The following is a 5000-nucleotide window of genomic DNA, read 5'->3' on the forward strand; positions in this document are numbered from 1 at the left end:
AACTCAAGCTAACTAAAGCTAGTTCAAGCTAACTCAAGCTAGCTAAAGCTAACTCAAGCTAACTCAAGCTAACTCAAGCTAGCTCAAGCTAACTCAAGCTAGTTCAAGCTAACTCAAGCTAGCTAAAGCTAACTCAAGCTAACTCAAGCTAACTCAAGCTAACTCAAGCTAGCTAAAGCTAACTCAAGCTAACTCAAGCTAACCCGAGCTAACTCAAGCTAGCTCAAGCTAACCCAAGCTAGCTAAAGCTAACTCAAGCTAACTCAAGCTAACTAAAGCTAGTTCAAGCTAACTCAAGCTAGCTAAAGCTAACTCAAGCTAACTCAAGCTAACTCAAGCTAGCTCAAGCTAACTCAAGCTAGTTCAAGCTAACTCAAGCTAGCTAAAGCTAACTCAAGCTAACTCAAGCTAACTCAAGCTAACTCAAGCTAGCTAAAGCTAACTCAAGCTAACTCAAGCTAACCCGAGCTAACTCAAGCTAGCTCAAGCTAACCCAAGCTAGCTAAAGCTAACTCAAGCTAACTCAAGCTAATTCAAGCTAACTCAAGCTAACTCAAGCTAACTCAAGCTAAACTCAAGCTAGCTAAAGCTAACTCAAGCTAACTCAAGCTAACTCAAGCTAACCCGAGCTAACTCAAGCTAACTCAAGGTAGCTAAAGCTAGTTCAAGCTAACTCAAGCTAGCTAAAGCTAAGACAAGCTAACTCAAGCTAACTCAAGCTAACTCAAGCTAACTCAAGCTAACTCAAGCTAACTCAAGCTAGCTAAAGCTAACTCAAGCTAACTCAAGCTAACTCAAGCTAACCCGAGCTAACTCAAGCTAACTCAAGGTAGCTAAAGCTAGTTCAAGCTAACTCAAGCTAGCTAAAGCTAAGACAAGCTAACTCAAGCTAACTCAAGCTAACTCAAGCTAACTCAAGCTAACTAAAGCTAGTTCAAGCTAACTCAAGCTAGCTAAAGCTAACTCAAGCTAACTCAAGCTAACTCAAGCTAGCTCAAGCTAACTCAAGCTAGTTCAAGCTAACTCAAGCTAGCTAAAGCTAACTCAAGCTAACTCAAGCTAACTCAAGCTAACTCAAGCTAGCTAAAGCTAACTCAAGCTAACTCAAGCTAACCCGAGCTAACTCAAGCTAGCTCAAGCTAACCCAAGCTAGCTAAAGCTAACTCAAGCTAACTCAAGCTAATTCAAGCTAACTCAAGCTAACTCAAGCTAACTCAAGCTAACTCAAGCTAGCTAAAGCTAACTCAAGCTAACTCAAGCTAACTCAAGCTAACCCGAGCTAACTCAAGCTAACTCAAGGTAGCTAAAGCTAGTTCAAGCTAACTCAAGCTAGCTAAAGCTAAGACAAGCTAACTCAAGCTAACTCAAGCTAACTCAAGCTAACTCAAGCTAACTCAAGCTAACTCAAGCTAGTTCAAGCTAACTCAAGCTAACTCAAGCTAACTCAAGCTAGCTAAAGCTAACTCAAGCTAACTCAAGCTAACTCAAGCTAACCCGAGCTAACTCAAGCTAACTCAAGGTAGCTAAAGCTAGTTCAAGCTAGCTCAAGCTAGCTAAAGCTAAGACAAGCTAACTCAAGCTAACTCAAGCTAACTCAAGCTAACTCAAGCTAGTTCAAGCTAACTCAAGCTAGCTAAAGCTAACTCAAGCTAACTCAAGCTAACTCAAGCTAGCTCAAGCTAACTCAAGCTAGTTCAAGCTAACTCAAGCTAGCTAAAGCTAACTCAAGCTAACTCAAGCTAACTCAAGCTAGCTCAAGCTAACTCAAGCTAACTCAAGCTAACTCAAGCTAACCCGAGCTAACTCAAGCTAACTCAAGGTAGCTAAAGCTAGTTCAAGCTAGCTCAAGCTAGCTAAAGCTAAGACAAGCTAACTCAAGCTAACTCAAGCTAACTCAAGCTAACTCAAGCTAGTTCAAGCTAACTCAAGCTAGCTAAAGCTAACTCAAGCTAACTCAAGCTAACTCAAGCTAGCTCAAGCTAACTCAAGCTAGTTCAAGCTAACTCAAGCTAGCTAAAGCTAACTCAAGCTAACTCAAGCTAACTCAAGCTAGCTCAAGCTAACTCAAGCTAGTTCAAGCTAACTCAAGCTAGCTAAAGCTAACTCAAGCTAACTCAAGCTAACTCAAGCTAACTCAAGCTAGCTAAAGCTAACTCAAGCTAACTCAAGCTAACCCGAGCTAACTCAAGCTAGCTCAAGCTAACCCAAGCTAGCTAAAGCTAACTCAAGCTAACTCAAGCTAATTCAAGCTAACTCAAGCTAACTCAAGCTAACTCAAGCTAACTCAAGCTAGCTAAAGCTAACTCAAGCTAACTCAAGCTAACTCAAGCTAACCCGAGCTAACTCAAGCTAACTCAAGGTAGCTAAAGCTAGTTCAAGCTAACTCAAGCTAGCTAAAGCTAAGACAAGCTAACTCAAGCTAACTCAAGCTAACTCAAGCTAACTCAAGCTAACTCAAGCTAGTTCAAGCTAACTCAAGCTAACTCAAGCTAACTCAAGCTAGCTAAAGCTAACTCAAGCTAACTCAAGCTAACTCAAGCTAACCCGAGCTAACTCAAGCTAACTCAAGGTAGCTAAAGCTAGTTCAAGCTAGCTCAAGCTAGCTAAAGCTAAGACAAGCTAACTCAAGCTAACTCAAGCTAACTCAAGCTAGTTCAAGCTAACTCAAGCTAGCTAAAGCTAACTCAAGCTAACTCAAGCTAACTCAAGCTAGCTCAAGCTAACTCAAGCTAGTTCAAGCTAACTCAAGCTAGCTAAAGCTAACTCAAGCTAACTCAAGCTAACTCAAGCTAACTCAAGCTAGCTAAAGCTAACTCAAGCTAACTCAAGCTAACCCGAGCTAACTCAAGCTAGCTCAAGCTAACCCAAGCTAGCTAAAGCTAACTCAAGCTAACTCAAGCTAATTCAAGCTAACTCAAGCTAACTCAAGCTAACTCAAGCTAACTCAAGCTAGCTAAAGCTAACTCAAGCTAACTCAAGCTAACTCAAGCTAACCCGAGCTAACTCAAGCTAACTCAAGGTAGCTAAAGCTAGTTCAAGCTAACTCAAGCTAGCTAAAGCTAAGACAAGCTAACTCAAGCTAACTCAAGCTAACTCAAGCTAACTCAAGCTAACTCAAGCTAACTCAAGCTAGTTCAAGCTAACTCAAGCTAACTCAAGCTAACTCAAGCTAGCTAAAGCTAACTCAAGCTAACTCAAGCTAACTCAAGCTAACCCGAGCTAACTCAAGCTAACTCAAGGTAGCTAAAGCTAGTTCAAGCTAACTCAAGCTAGCTAAAGCTAAGACAAGCTAACTCAAGCTAACTCAAGCTAACTCAAGCTAACTCAAGCTAACTAAAGCTAGTTCAAGCTAACTCAAGCTAGCTAAAGCTAACTCAAGCTAACTCAAGCTAACTCAAGCTAGCTCAAGCTAACTCAAGCTAGTTCAAGCTAACTCAAGCTAGCTAAAGCTAACTCAAGCTAACTCAAGCTAACTCAAGCTAACTCAAGCTAGCTAAAGCTAACTCAAGCTAACTCAAGCTAACCCGAGCTAACTCAAGCTAGCTCAAGCTAACCCAAGCTAGCTAAAGCTAACTCAAGCTAACTCAAGCTAATTCAAGCTAACTCAAGCTAACTCAAGCTAACTCAAGCTAACTCAAGCTAGCTAAAGCTAACTCAAGCTAACTCAAGCTAACTCAAGCTAACCCGAGCTAACTCAAGCTAACTCAAGGTAGCTAAAGCTAGTTCAAGCTAACTCAAGCTAGCTAAAGCTAAGACAAGCTAACTCAAGCTAACTCAAGCTAACTCAAGCTAACTCAAGCTAACTCAAGCTAACTCAAGCTAGTTCAAGCTAACTCAAGCTAACTCAAGCTAACTCAAGCTAGCTAAAGCTAACTCAAGCTAACTCAAGCTAACTCAAGCTAACCCGAGCTAACTCAAGCTAACTCAAGGTAGCTAAAGCTAGTTCAAGCTAACTCAAGCTAGCTAAAGCTAAGACAAGCTAACTCAAGCTAACTCAAGCTAACTCAAGCTAACTCAAGCTAACTAAAGCTAGTTCAAGCTAACTCAAGCTAGCTAAAGCTAACTCAAGCTAACTCAAGCTAACTCAAGCTAGCTCAAGCTAACTCAAGCTAGTTCAAGCTAACTCAAGCTAGCTAAAGCTAACTCAAGCTAACTCAAGCTAACTCAAGCTAACTCAAGCTAGCTAAAGCTAACTCAAGCTAACTCAAGCTAACCCGAGCTAACTCAAGCTAGCTCAAGCTAACCCAAGCTAGCTAAAGCTAACTCAAGCTAACTCAAGCTAATTCAAGCTAACTCAAGCTAACTCAAGCTAACTCAAGCTAACTCAAGCTAGCTAAAGCTAACTCAAGCTAACTCAAGCTAACTCAAGCTAACCCGAGCTAACTCAAGCTAACTCAAGGTAGCTAAAGCTAGTTCAAGCTAACTCAAGCTAGCTAAAGCTAAGACAAGCTAACTCAAGCTAACTCAAGCTAACTCAAGCTAACTCAAGCTAACTCAAGCTAGTTCAAGCTAACTTAATGAAGTTAACCCAAGCTAACTTGGGTTAATGAAGTCAAACTCAAGCTAACCCGAGCTAACTCAAGCTAACTCAAGCTAATTCAAGCTAACTCAAGCTAACTCAAGCTAATTCAAGCTAACTCAAGCTAATTCAAGCTAACTCAAGCTAGCTCAAGCTAACTCAAGCTAACCCAAGCTAACTTAAGCTAGCTTAAGCTAATTAAAGCTAATTAAAGCTAACTCAAGCTAACCCAAGCTAACTTAAGCTAGCTCTAGCTGGCTGCCACTGTTAGGCCATTTGGGAGCGCTTTTCTCGCACTCTGATTGGCTGCCACTGTTAGGCCATTTGGGAGCGCTTTTCTCGCACTCTGATTGGCTGCCACTGTTAGGCCATTTGGGAGCGCTTTTCTCGCACTCTGATTGGCTGCCACTGTTAGGCCATTTGGGAGCGCTTTTCTCGCACTCTGATTGGCTGCCACTGTTAGGCCATTTGGGAGCGCTTT

Source organism: Convolutriloba macropyga, unplaced genomic scaffold (genome assembly GCF_964194025.1).
Source record: "Convolutriloba macropyga unplaced genomic scaffold, txConMacr16.3 SCAFFOLD_5664, whole genome shotgun sequence".
Taxonomy (NCBI): Eukaryota; Metazoa; Xenacoelomorpha; order Acoela; family Convolutidae; genus Convolutriloba; species Convolutriloba macropyga.